The sequence below is a fragment of the Somniosus microcephalus genome, chromosome 8, assembly GCF_052327205.1.
Source record: "Somniosus microcephalus isolate GS21.2 chromosome 8, FLI_Smic_1.0, whole genome shotgun sequence".
In the NCBI taxonomy this organism is placed as follows: domain Eukaryota; kingdom Metazoa; phylum Chordata; class Chondrichthyes; order Squaliformes; family Somniosidae; genus Somniosus; species Somniosus microcephalus.
In genome coordinates this window covers 152,774,476-152,787,946 of record NC_140994.1, presented here as the reverse complement: position 1 = coordinate 152,787,946, position 13,471 = coordinate 152,774,476, and the positions used below count along the sequence as shown (strand labels likewise).

The 13,471-nt window shown below is 49.7% G+C and overlaps 1 protein-coding gene across 1 annotated transcript in view; it reads right to left on the bottom strand.

Annotated features, from left to right (window-relative positions):
- LOC147113870 (glutamate receptor ionotropic, delta-2-like) overlaps positions 1–13,471 on the bottom strand; it is an 826,198-nt gene that overhangs the window by 124,008 nt on the left and 688,719 nt on the right. The gene's annotated exons all lie outside the window — the stretch shown is intronic.

Genomic DNA, 13,471 nt, shown 5'->3' with positions numbered 1-13,471 from the left:
CATTTGGGAAGGCTAACAAGGCAAGGGAATACACATTAAATGGTAGGACACTGAGAACTGTAGAGGAACAAAGGGACCTTGGAGTGCAGGTCCACAGATCACTGAAGGTAGCAGCCCAAGTAGATAAGGTGGTTAAGAAGGCATACGGAATACTTGCCTTTATTAGCTGAGGCATAGAATACAAGAGCAGGAAGGTTATGCTTGAACTGTATAAAACACTAGTTAGGCCACAGCTAGAGTACTGCATGCAGTTCTGGTCAACACATTACAGGAAAGATGTGATTGCACTAGAGAGGGTACAGAGGAGATTTACGAGGATGTTGTCTGGACTGGAGAATTTTAGCTACGAGGAAAGATTGGATAGGCTGGGTTTGTTTACTTTGGAACAGAGGAGGCTGAGGGAGATCTTCTTGAGGTGTATAAAATTATGAGGGGCCTAGATAGAGTGGACAGGAAGGACCAATTTCTCTTAGCAGAGGGGTCAACAAACCAGGGGGCACAGATTTAAAGTAATTGGTAGGAGGTTTAGAGGGGATTTGAGGGGAAATATCTTCACCCAGAGGGTGGTTGGGGTCTGGAACTCACTGCCTGAAAGGGTGGTAGAGGCAGAAACCCTCACCACATTTAAAAAGTGCTTGGATGTGCACTTGGGATACTGTAACCTACAGGGCTATGGACCAAGAGCTGTGAAGTGGGATTAGGCTGGATAGCTCTTTATTGGCCGGTGCGGACACGATGGGGCAAATGGCCTCCTTCCTTGCTGTAAATGTCTATGATTCTATAAATAATATTTTGTTACATTAAACTGTACCATCCACAGCTCCACGGCATGGAGTGCTGATTTAATGGCTCCGATTTTAACTTCCCCCACCCAGAGTAAATGGTGCGTGAGAGGGGTTAAAATTTAAATATTCTACTTCCTGGCACCGACAATGGTTCCTTTAAGGATCCCTCATTAGACTGCAGGTAAACCTGGTTTTGCTGAATGCAGCCAGCTGGCTACGTTCAGGGCAAAACAATTTGGTGAAGAGGGCATCAAATAGGCATTAAGCCCCTATTTGCATATGCAAAGGACTAATGCCTGATTCAGCCAATTGCCCTAGCCACCTTTTTTGATGCCTATACCAATGCAGTGGGAGGCGCACTTCCGGGTCAGAACGTGTGCATGCCGCCCGTCATAATACATGCCTTTGCGCCTGTAAAACGAACACAGGCTCATTCAATTTCTAGACCATTGATTTTCAAAAGTAAGGGAAAATTGCTGCAGGCTACAAAAGATCAAAACAGCTATGATATCCAATCACTGGACTGAAACCAGTTGGAGACTGGATGTATGCAAATGTGAAGCGAATGTAGAGCTGGGAGGAGCAGGAGTGCCTCCTTGCTCCACTTGTTCTGGGCACTAGTGCCCTTGGACAGCAGCCAAAAGCTCCCAACATGGTGCCTACTCCTGATGCTGCAGGCCTCTGTTTCTAAACACAAGCCTATGTCAGGAGACAGCCCTATGGCGGGGTGTGTCTAGCCTATGTAAATGACCTGAATCTAGAAATACAGGTGGGGTCAGGTCATTGCAGTCACTTTGGGTATCCTCCACCTGCCTCTTTGTCCAGGAATGGGTGGGACAGAAAAGAGACTAAGAACAGAAACTAGATAGAAGCTCAATAAAGGAAAACAATAAAAACACAAGAAGAAAATATGGATAGGCATAAAGAGAAAACAACCTTGAGCCTCAAAAGGTCTCACTTATCAACATCCGATAAACATTCTCCTTGCCTAAATGTGCTGCTCCCTGGTATAAAATGTATAAGGATAAATATTGTGAGGGTGCCGGTTAGTTCCCTCAGTAACCCCTAGATGGCACCTTCACTTGATTTTTTCCCTTTGCTAATTGTTACTAGTTTCTCCTGTGTTTATCACTTAACTGCCTTTTATCAGGTTTATTGGTTTCACCTGTTTTTGCTTGTATTTAAGTTCTGTGGTGTCTTCCCTCTGTGCTCAGTCTTGACAAGCTGTTGCCTAGTGGTATCGTGTCTTGAGCTCCTATGTTTGTAACTGTTTACCTGTGTGATTCTAGTAAAGTACTTTTATTTAACACTGCATACCTGCTTCTCGCCTCGTCTGTCTGCACTTGGGTCCAGAACCAGCCTCGCCCTGACAGCAAGACTGAGCCAGTATGGACCCAGCAGCGATGGAGGAATTTCGTTCTATTCTCTCCCATCAAGGTGCTTTCCTCGGCCGCCTTGAGCAACTTCTCCAAAGCATTTCGGACAAGGTAAATACGTGGATTCAGACCATTCAACACCCAGCCGCTGTGGCTTCTGCTCAGGATATTCCTCCTCAGTCATTTCCTTTGGGTACTAGTACTACCCCATCGGTCGCCGACCTCCAGACTCACCGGGAGCCTCGCCTACCTGCGCCAGAGCGCTATGACGGTTATCCAGGCAAGTGTCGCGGCTTCTTGACCCAGTGCTTCCCAGTTTTTGAACTCCAACCCTCCATGTTCCTATCACCCCGCTCTAAGGTAGCGTTCATCATATCACTGCTCTCGCATGGGCTACCGCTATCTGGGAGCAGCAATCTTTCGTCTGCTCGGACATTCTCCTGTTCGCCGAAGAGATGAGCAAAGTCTTTGACCATCCTGTGAGTGGATGGTGTAATGTATGTACCTTTAAGGGGAGAACTACTTATTACAGCTCCTGTATACTGTAGTACCGTCAGTGACCACACCTGTATATAAACCCTGAGTAGTGATCTGTAAAGTTAGTTCTAGAGTAACCCTCATTCAGTAAACACCTGTTGAATCATTCCCTGCAGTCTGTTGTCTGATTATTGAAGGACACAACATTAAGATACACGGACATAACATTGGCAACGAGCAGATTCGAACCTACCTGCAACTCTGCATCACCTCCCAGGGATTCACTCCTGGAGAACAGTGGAAGAAGGTCGAGTCCAGAAGCACAGGCGTTGACCACGGGCAACCGCCCAGTCATCCAGCGGAGATTGAGCATCGCAGGGGAGGCTGTCGAGAGCCAGGCTTGGCTTTCCAGTCACGGTGGTCCAGCAAAACGGGCTGGCAACAGGTACTGCGCAGACCCTTCCCGGACAGCGACGGGCTAGAGCCCGACCGAGCGGCACAGAAAAAGGCCGAGCAGCGTCGATGGGGGAGAGAGAGAGGGCAGAGCGCACAGGGCGCAGCAGGTGTTCAGGACCGTGCGGCGTCAACGGGGGAGAGAGGCGAGAGAGAGCAGATCGCAGCCGGTGTTCAAGGGCCTAGCAGCATCAACGGGGGAGAGAGGCGTGCAGGAAAACGCGAGGCGCTGCCATTGCCACAAGGACCGCAGAGAGCGGCGTTGGCAGCAACGTAGGAGCAGTGCACGAAACCCACAGGGCGTCGCCATTTGCCACGAGGACCGCCGAGAGCGGCGTTGGCAGCAGCGTGGGAGACGCCATTTTAAGCCGCAGCGGGGAAGGAAGGAAAGCGCGGGAGACGCCATTTTAAGCCAATCTAACCACACCCAAAAATGCCGAAGAGTGGCAGTATCACAGCGTTCAACAATGAAGTCAAAGATTGGACGACATATGTCGAACGCATACAAGTATACTGCAAGGCGAATGAAGTGCCAGATGACAAGAAAGCGCTGGTATTGTTGAATTCAATGGGTGCAAAAACGTATGGCTTACTACGAAACCTAGTAACCCCAGAGAAGCCAGCAGAAAAGGATTTTGAAAACATAGTGTCAATCCTACAGGACCACTTAAACCCCACACCGCTGCTGATGGCAGAAAGATTTAAGTTTCACAAAAGGAAGCAGCATAAAGATGAAAGTAATGCTGAGTATTTAACGGAACTGTGCAAGCTATCGAAACACTGCCAGTTTGGAACGGGACTGGCAGATACTTTAAGGGACAAGTTTGTGTGTGGGCTTCAAAGTGAAGGAACCCAGAAACGGCTTCTATCAGAAAAGGATCTTATGCTGGATAAGGCTTTCAGCATTGCAGTATCACACGAAGCAGCAGCATGGGGTGCTGCAGAGATACAACAGAGACCGCAAGAATATGGCACAAATGAAATGTCATACGGAACAGTGAAGTGCTATCGCTGTGGCAGAACAACACACGACCATAATGATTGCTGGTTCAAGGACAAAGTGTGCAGACAGTGTGGAAAAGTAGGACACATCGCAAGAGTCTGCAGGTCGGGAAAGAAAACCAGCAGCAAAAAATCTCCACAGGAGAAGTACAAGAAGGTACATAAGGTGACGGAGAATAGTTCAGACGAACAGAAGAGTGATACAGACTCCGGAAGCAAGGAGCTGGGTTGTCTGAAACTACATAATGTGATCCAAACGGAGGATCACCAAACTATCTGGGTCACGCTCAAGATAGCAGGAGTCCAAGTGAAAATGGAATTGGACACAGGATCAGCCCTAACAGTCATAAACCGAAGGGACTACAAGCGGCTATTCTCACATATACCCTTGAGAGATACTAAGATTGTCTTGAAGACGTACACGGGGCAAAAAGTCTAAACCAAGGGAAAAATAAGGGTGAACGTTATATATAATGGCAAGGAAACACCAAAAATGGACCTATATATATTGCCAGATGGAGGACCACCACTACTAGGACGTGAATGGATCCGGAAGATACAGCTAGATTGGCATTCCATACAGGCACTGACTGTGGCTGACAAAAAGGATGACGACGTCACACCTGGGCGTCTGTCAAAGATCCTAACTGACGCGAAAGAAGTGTTCCAGCAAGGACTCGGAACACTAAAAGGCATGACAGCGATGATTAAAATTGAAGAAAACGCAAGCCCAAAATGTTTTAAGGCCAGACCGGTACCTTATGCGATCCGCCCAGCCGTCGAAGCAGAGCTGGAGAGTCTGGAACATTCAGGTGTACTGTCCAAGGTAGACTGGAGCGAGTGGGCTACACCCATCGTCCCTGTGATGAAAAAGTCGTTGAGCAGCACGCCTGGGGAACCAAGGAAGGTTCGCATCTGTGGGGACTTTAAGGTAACAGTGAACCCGGTCCTTCACACCGTACAATATCCACTTCCGCGGATTGAAGATATTTTCGCCTCGCTATCTGGAGGGAAACGCTTCACTAAGATTGATCTGGCCCAGGCGTATCTGCAAATGGAGGTAGAAGAAGCATCAAAAAAATACCTCACAATCAACACCCATAAAGGTCTCTACCAATACAACCGCCTGGTATTCGGGGTAGCATCAGCTCCGGCTATTTGGCAGAGGGCAATGGAACAAGTCCTGCAAGGGATCCCAGGGACCCAGTGTTATTTGGATGACATCCTGGTCACGGGCGAAAATGACAGTGATCACCTTGCCAACCTGGAGCAGGTGCTCACTAGATTGCAGGAATATGGGCTCCGAGCTAACCGCCCCAAATGCGAGTTTTTTAGAAAACAGACCTCGTATTGTGGCCACGTTATCGATAAAGAGGGGTTACATAAGTCCCCAGAGAAGATTGAGGCAGTAGTCAAGGCTCCAGCACCGGAAACTGTGTCACAACTGAGCTCGTTCCTCGGACTGGTAAACTACTACCATAAGTTCTTGCCAAATTTGTCTACAATACGACACCCACTGAACACCCTACTGCAAACTTGGGTGCCATGGAAGTGGAGTGACGAATGTAGATGAGCTTTCCAGAAGAGCAAAACACTAATCACATCGAAAGAGGTATTGGCCCATTACACCCCAGCATTACCAATTCGTTTGGCATGTGATGCGTCACCCTACGGCATTGGAGCGGTGCTGTCGCACAAATTCTCGGACGGCTCAGAGAGGCCAATAGTCTTTGCGTCACGATCACTAACCTCAGCCGAGCGTAACTACGCCCAGATTGACAGGGAGGCCCTCAGCCTAGTGTGGGGAGTGAAAAAGTTCAATCACTATCTGCACGGGCAGAAGTTCACCTTGCTGACTGACCACCAACCACTTGTCTCCATCTTTAATCCAAAGAAGGGCGTTCCGGTGATGACTGCGCAACGGCTACAAAGATGGTCCCTTTTTCTAGGGGCGCACCAATATGAAATCGAGTATAAGGGCACGAAACAGCATGGAAACGCTGATGGGTTATCACGCCTGCCACTGCCTACTGCGGAGCAAGCACCAGCAGTGGATCCTGTCGAAATATTTCATTCGACTATAATTGAATGCTTGCCAGTAACTAATGCTGGTATAGAGAAGGAGACCCAAAATGACCCGACACTGTCTCGCGTATATGATTTGATGGTGAAGGGATGGCCAGCACATGGCGACTCACTGTTGCCAGCATTCTCATCCAGAAGAGAACAGCTGTCAGTATGCCAGGGGACCTTGATGTGTGGATCCCGAGTGGTAATTCCACGCAAGTTAAGGGAGAGCGTGCTCAATGAGCTTCACGAAGGTCATCTGGGAGGGGTAAAAATGAAAAGCCTAGCCAGGGCTTGTGTGTGGTGGCTGGGAATCGATAAACAAATCGAGGACCTGACCAAGAGCTGCTCAGGATGCCAGAAGTCCAAAATGCACCACCACAGGCCCCTCTACACCCATGGGAGTGGCCCTCATCTCCATGGCAACGGGTGCATATTGATTTTGCTGGTCCATTCATGGACTCAATGTTTTTAATAGCCGTGGATGCGCACTCGAAATGGCCTGAGGTCATCAAAATGTCCTCCACCACCACGGAGAAAACTATTGCAGTCCTACGGACCATTTTTGCCAGGAATGGCTTGCCAGAACAGATTTGCTCCGACAACGGACCATAGTTTGTGTCCGAAAAGTTCCGGAGGTTCTTGAAAAAGAATGGGGTAAGGCATTACACATCTGCCCCGTATCATCCAGCCACAAATGGATTGGCTGAGAAGTTCGTCCAAACCTTTAAGAAGGCAATAAAGGCTATGTACAATGACAACATTCCACTGCAGCACAAGGTGGACAATTTCCTTTTCGCCTACCGGAATGCGACACATGCAGTCACCAACCAGGCCCCAGCCATGATGTTCTTTAACCGAAGGTTAAGATCTCGCCTGGATTTGCTCAGACCAAACGTACGAAGAGATGTTGAGAGTAAGCAATTCCAGCACATCCATGAGAAGCCAACAAGGAGCTTCAATGTAGGGCAACCAGTCTTGGCCCGCGACTACCGAACAGAAAAATGGCAGCCAGGAACGATATGCACACGGCAGGGCCCATTAATGTACACAGTGGACGTTGGGGAGAGCATCGTGAGACGCCATGCTGACCAGATCCTAGAGTCACAGGAACAAGTCAACCCCATGCCTCGCCCATACGTACCTGGTGATGAACCCGATGTACAGGTAGCATCTACCCCAGAAACAGTAGCATCGGAAGCTGATGAACCAACTGACGACAGGGGGCCAGAATCGCCTCCGCACCAAGAGAAAGACACTCGGGAAAGGCGCTATCCAGAAAGGATCAGGAAGCCTCCCCAAAGACTGAATTTATAAATAGACTATTTTCAGCTAATGTTGCATGTTAAAAGTGTTAATTGTAATTAGTTTGATATTTAATTGTTAAATGAGTATTTATGGTACTGTTAATCTAAAAGGGGAGGAATTGTAATGTATGTAATGTATATATACCTTAAGGGAGAGAACTACTTTTTACAGCTCCTGTATACTGTAATACCGGCAGTGACCACACCTGTATATAAAAACTGAGTAGTGATCTGCACAGTTAGTTCTAGAGTAACCATCATTCAGTAAACACCTGTTGAATCGTTCCCTGCAGTCTGTTGTCTGATTATTGAAGGACACAACATTAAGATACACGGACATAACAGACGGGAGGCAGCTAAGAGACTTTTGAATCTCCGCCAGGGCAACTGCAGCATAGCTGACTTCGCCATTGAGTTCCGCACACTCGCTGCGTCTTCCATCCTTTAAAATGAAGTTTGGGACCTGGAACGACAGGACCCTCATGGAAAACCCCAACAGTGACAGACCGGAACGCCGTACTGCTATTGGTGCCTGGGAGCTCAGATGTTTCGACATTGACATCGTCGCCCTAAGCGAGACCTGACGGGCAGGGGAAGGCCAGCTCAAAGAGCAAGGCGGTGGTTACACCTTCATCTGGAAAGGCAAACCCAAAGAAGAACGCCGCCTCCATGGGGTAGCCTTCGCCATAAAAAATGAACGTCTCAGTGACTCCCCTTGTGGAATAAATGAATGCCTCATGATTCTACGGCTCACCCTAGCCCGGAACCAGTGCGCTACGGTCATCAGTGCGTATGCCCCAACACTGGAAGCCACAGGCGAGACCAAAGAGGAATTCTACTCCAGCCTCGAACAATCCCTGTCCCGAGTCCCAACGGGCGACAAGCTTGTTGTGTCTGTCAGTAGTAAGACACAAGACTGCAGGAGAACGGTACAACAGGTGTTTACTCAACGTGGCTCACTCTGGAACTGACTATACAGATTACTACTCAGTGCTATATACAGGTGTGGTCACTGCCGGTACTACAGTATACATGAGCTGTAAAAAGTAGTTCCCCCCTTAAAGGTATATACATTACAATTCCTCCCCTTTTAGATTAACAGTACCATAACATTCATTTAACAATTAAATATCAAACCAATTACAATTAACACTTTTAACATACAATGTTAGCTGAAAATAGTCCATTTATATATTCAGTCTTTGGGGAGGCTTCCTGATCCTTTCTGGATAGCGCCTTTCCCGAGTGTCTCGCTCTTGGTGCGGAGGCGATTCTGGCACCCTGTTGTCGGTTGGGTCATCAGCTTCCGATGCTACTGTTTCTGGGGTAGATGCTACCTGTACGTCGGGTTCCTCACCAGGTACATATGGGCGAGGCATGGGGTTGACTTGTATCTGTGACTCTAGGATCTGGTCAGCATGGCGTCTCACGATGCTCTCCCCAACGTCCACTGTGTACATTAGTGGGCCCTGCCGTGTGCATATCGTTCCTGGCTGCCATTTTTCTGTTCGGTAGTCGCGGGCCCTACATTGAAGCTCCTTGTTGGCTTCTCATGGATGTGCTGGTATTGCTTACTCTCAACATCTCTTCATACGTTTGGTCTGAGCAAATCCAGGCGAGCTCTTAACCTTCGGTTAAAGGACATCATGGCCGGGGCCTGGTTGGTGACTGCATGTGTCGCATTCCGGTAGGCGAACAGGAAATTGTCCACCTTATGCTGCAGCGGAATGTTGTCACTGTACATAGCCTTTATTGCCTTCTTAAAGGTTTGTACGAACCTCTCAGCCAATCCATTTGTGGCTGGATGGTACGGGGCGGATGTGTAATGCCTTACCCCATTCTTCTGCATAAACCTCTGGAACTCTTCGGACACAAACTGTGGTCCGTTATCGGAGCAAATCTGTTCTGGCAAGCCGTCCCTGGCAAAAATGGTCCGTAGGACTGCAATAGTTTTCTCCGTGGTGGTGGAGGACATTTTGATGACCTCAGGCCATTTCGAGTGCGCATCCATAGCTATTAAAAACATTGAGTCCATGAATGGACCAGCAAAATCAATATGCACCTGTTGCCATGGAGATGAGGGCCACTCCCATGGGTGTAGAGGGGCATGTGGTGGTGCATTTTGGACTTTCTGGCATCCTGAGCAGCTCTTGGTCAGGTCCTCGATTTATTTATCGATTCCCAGCCACCACACATAAGCCCTGGCTAGGCTTTTCATTTTTATCCCTCCCAGATGACCCTCATGAAGCTCATTGAGCACTCTATCCCTTAACTTGGGTGGAATTACCACTCGGGATCCACACATCAAGGTCCCCCGGCACACTGACAGCAGTTCTCTTCTTGTCAAGAATGCTGGCAACAGCGAGTCGCCATGTGCTGGCCATCCCTTCACCGTCAAATCATATACCCAAGACAGTGTCGGGTCATTTCGGGTCTCCTTTTCTATACGAGCGTTAGTTACCGGTAGGTATTCAATGATAGTCGAACAAAATATTTCGACAGGATCCACTGCTGGTGCTTCCTCCGCAGTAGGCAGTGGCAGGCGTGATAGCCCATCAGCATTTCCATGCTGTTTCGTGCCCTTATATTCAATCTCATAGTGGTGCACCCCTAGAAAGAGTGACCATCTTTGTAGTCGTTGCGCAGTCATCACCGGAACGCCCTTCTTCGGATTAAAAATGGAGACAAGAGGCTGATGGTCAGTCAGCAAGGTGAATTTCTGCCCGTGCAGATAGTGATTGAACTTTTTCACTCCCCACACTAGGCTGAGGGCCTCCCTGTCAATCTGGGCGTAGTTACGCTCTGCTGAGGTTAGTGATCATGACGCAAAGGCTATTGGCCTCTCTGAGCCGTCCGAGAATTTGTGCGACAGCACCGCTCCAATGCCGTAGGGTGACGCATCACACGCCAACCGAATTGGTAGTGCTGGGTTGAAATCGGCCAATACCTCTTTCGATGTGATTAGTGTTTTGCTCTTCTGGAAAGCTCGTCTACATTCGTCACTCCACTTCCATGGCACTCCAGTTTGCAGTAGGGTGTTCAGTGGGTGTAGTATTGTAGACAAATTTGGCAAGAACTTATGGTAGTAGTTTACCAGCCCGAGGAACGACCTCAGTTGTGACACGTTTTCCGGTGCTGGAGCCTTGACTACTGCCTCAATCTTTTCTGGGGACTTATGTAACCCCTCTTTATTGATAACGTGGCCACAATACGAGATCTGTTTTTCAAAAAATTCGCATTTGGGGCGGTTAGCTCGGAGCCCATATTCCTTCAATCTAGTGAGCACCTGCTCCAGGTTGGCAAGGTGATCACTGTCATTTTCGCCCGTGACCAGGATGTCGTCCAAATAACACTGGGTCCCTGGGATCCCTTGCAGGACTTGTTCCATTGCCCTTTGCCAAATAGCCGGAGCTGATGCTACCCCGAATACCAGGCGGTTGTATTGGTAGAGACCTTTTATGGGTGTTGATTGTGAGATATTTTTTGATGCTTCTTCTACCTCCATTTGCAGATACGCCTGGGCCAGATCAATCTTAGTGAAGCGTTTCCCTCCAGATAGTGAGGCGAAAATATCTTCAATCCACGGAAGTGGATATTGCACGGTGTGAAGGACTGGGTTCACTGTTACCTTAAAGTCCCCACGGATGCGAACCTTCCTTGGTTCCCCAGGTGTGCTGCTCAACGACTTTTTCATCACAGGGACGATGGGTCCACTCGCTCCAGTCTACCTTGGACAGTACAGCTGAACGCTCCAGACTCCCCAGCTCTGCTTCGACGGCTGGGCGAATCGCATAAGGTACCGGTCTGGCCTTAAAAAATTTTGGGCTTGCGTTTTCTTCGATTTTAATTGTTGCTGTCATGCCTTTTAGTGTTCCGAGTCCTTGCTGGAACACTTCTTGCGCGTCGGTTAGGATCTTTGACAGTCGCCCAGGTGTGACGTCCTCATCCTTTTTGGCAGCCACAGTCAGTGCTTGTATGGAATGCCAAGCCAGCTGTATTTTCCGGATCCATTCACATCCCATCTTGTTCCATCAGAGAGACAAGTCCCAGTGATTCAGAGACACAGAGGGGGAGAAATTTGTTATCGCCCCGATTGGGGCGCAATTATCGGCCGGGCGAAAGTTTACCGCCTTGCGCTAATTATCGCCTCCGACTGCAAATTGGCTTTTACCGCCCCTGGAGGTGATTGGAGCACTAAATTAGGCGCTGCACACCTGTCTTGAGGCGCAAAGGCCGAGGAGCGAGGAGCTAACTCAAAGTGCGGGCGCAGCGCAGATGATGTCAGTTAACGATGGAACACAGACGCAGTGGCGCCGGCCAGTTCTCAAAGGGGAGGGTCGATCTTGCTCTCCAGCCACACCCTGCTCATTGGAGCCTTGAATCTCGACCTGGAGAGACCTGTGATTACGTTTTCCAGACAAGGACTATGGAGAGGGTGAGAACGAGCTCAGCGCTTCAGCGAGTGGGCCTTGGAGGATCTGGTTGGCGCGGTGGAGCGCAGAAGATCTATACACTTCCCTGAGAGTGGCAGAAGGCCTTTGCTGCATGACTACAGAAGAGTGGGGAGGGAGGTGGCTGAGCACTTCTCCTCCAGGAGCATGGTGACCAGGACCCATATACAATGTCGCAAAAAGTTCAACGACCTCACTCGGGTCGTCAGAGTGAGTGGCTTTTTTTCAATACCTCTCCATCCCTCCATTTCAACCTCACTCTATGGCCAGAGGATCTTAATACCCCAATGCCCAACACTCTTCCAACACCTATGGCCCTCTCATGAAACACACACGCACATTCCACACCTTGCATACAGTAAGGGCTATTCAATTATGGGAGGCACATCAGGCAAGACCATGGCTGTATATTTACTCAGAAGCCGTCCTTTTTCTTGCAGGCCAAGCTATCTCATAACAGGAGACAGCAGCAATGGACGGGTGGAGGGCGGCCTCAGCTGCAACCCCTCAGCGATCGTGAGGCGCGCGTCCACAGGATTGTGACAAGCCAGGTGACCGGTCCTGTCGCCCCTGGAGAGGCCGACCCCGTTCGGGACAGCAATGGTAAGGTCATCAGCTTTCTCTCCTTTCTCATTCCACTTGTCCCTCACAACACCTGCCTTTGACACTTTCAATCCAACTTACTAAATCGCTGAACTCCTTCCTCCCTTACTGCCCCCCTGTCCTCACGCTAAAGCCACTCTTGTACCTTCCTGCTTTCAGATGGTGATTCACCATTTGAGGAGACGGGCCCTCAAGCTGCCAGTGGGAGCGAAGCTGCAGGCGAGGAGGAAGAGGAAGCCGGAGCATCAGGGCCACCCTCTCCCGAGGAAGCCCATGCCCACATTGGGAACACGTCTTCCCTGGAGGGGCGCAGGGGGGAAGGGTCTGATGAGGGTGAAGCTCCAGGACCCAGCGGGCTGCAGCAACGCGATGGGGGTAGGGAAGCGCGGGGGCCTTCTCCCCGGAGGGAGAGTAGGCCAGTGAGTCCTGCTGCACTGGACGCAGAGGAGGAGCGGCTCATCGCTGAAATGAACACCCAGGCAGTGGACATGCACACTCAGCTCATGGATGCAGTGGGACGGGTGCCCAAATGCATTGAGGTACTGGCAAGGAATGTGGAGCACTTGCTGTAACACGGAGATGCCACGCTAATGCTTAGTGCTGCAATTCAGTCACTGGCTGCCGTGATCCAATCTCACACTGGTCTCATGCAGACTCAGATTGAGGTCGCGCAAGCACTGACTGCTGCCATTGTCGCTGGTTTGGAAACATTTCCCCGGGGCTCTCACCGCACCACAGCAGGCCAGCAATCTGTGATCCAGCAGATTGCTCCGGATGCTGATGTGCTGCCCCGTGGGAGTGCCAGTGTGTCGGTCGAGCAGGGAGTTGCTGTCCTCTCTCAAGATGACAGCATTCCTGCTGCCACCACTGTCACTACCCCATTGCACTTGCCACCGCCTGTAGCCCAGACTCCAGGCCCAGAGCTGGTCGAGGCCGTCCTTCAAGGGCAT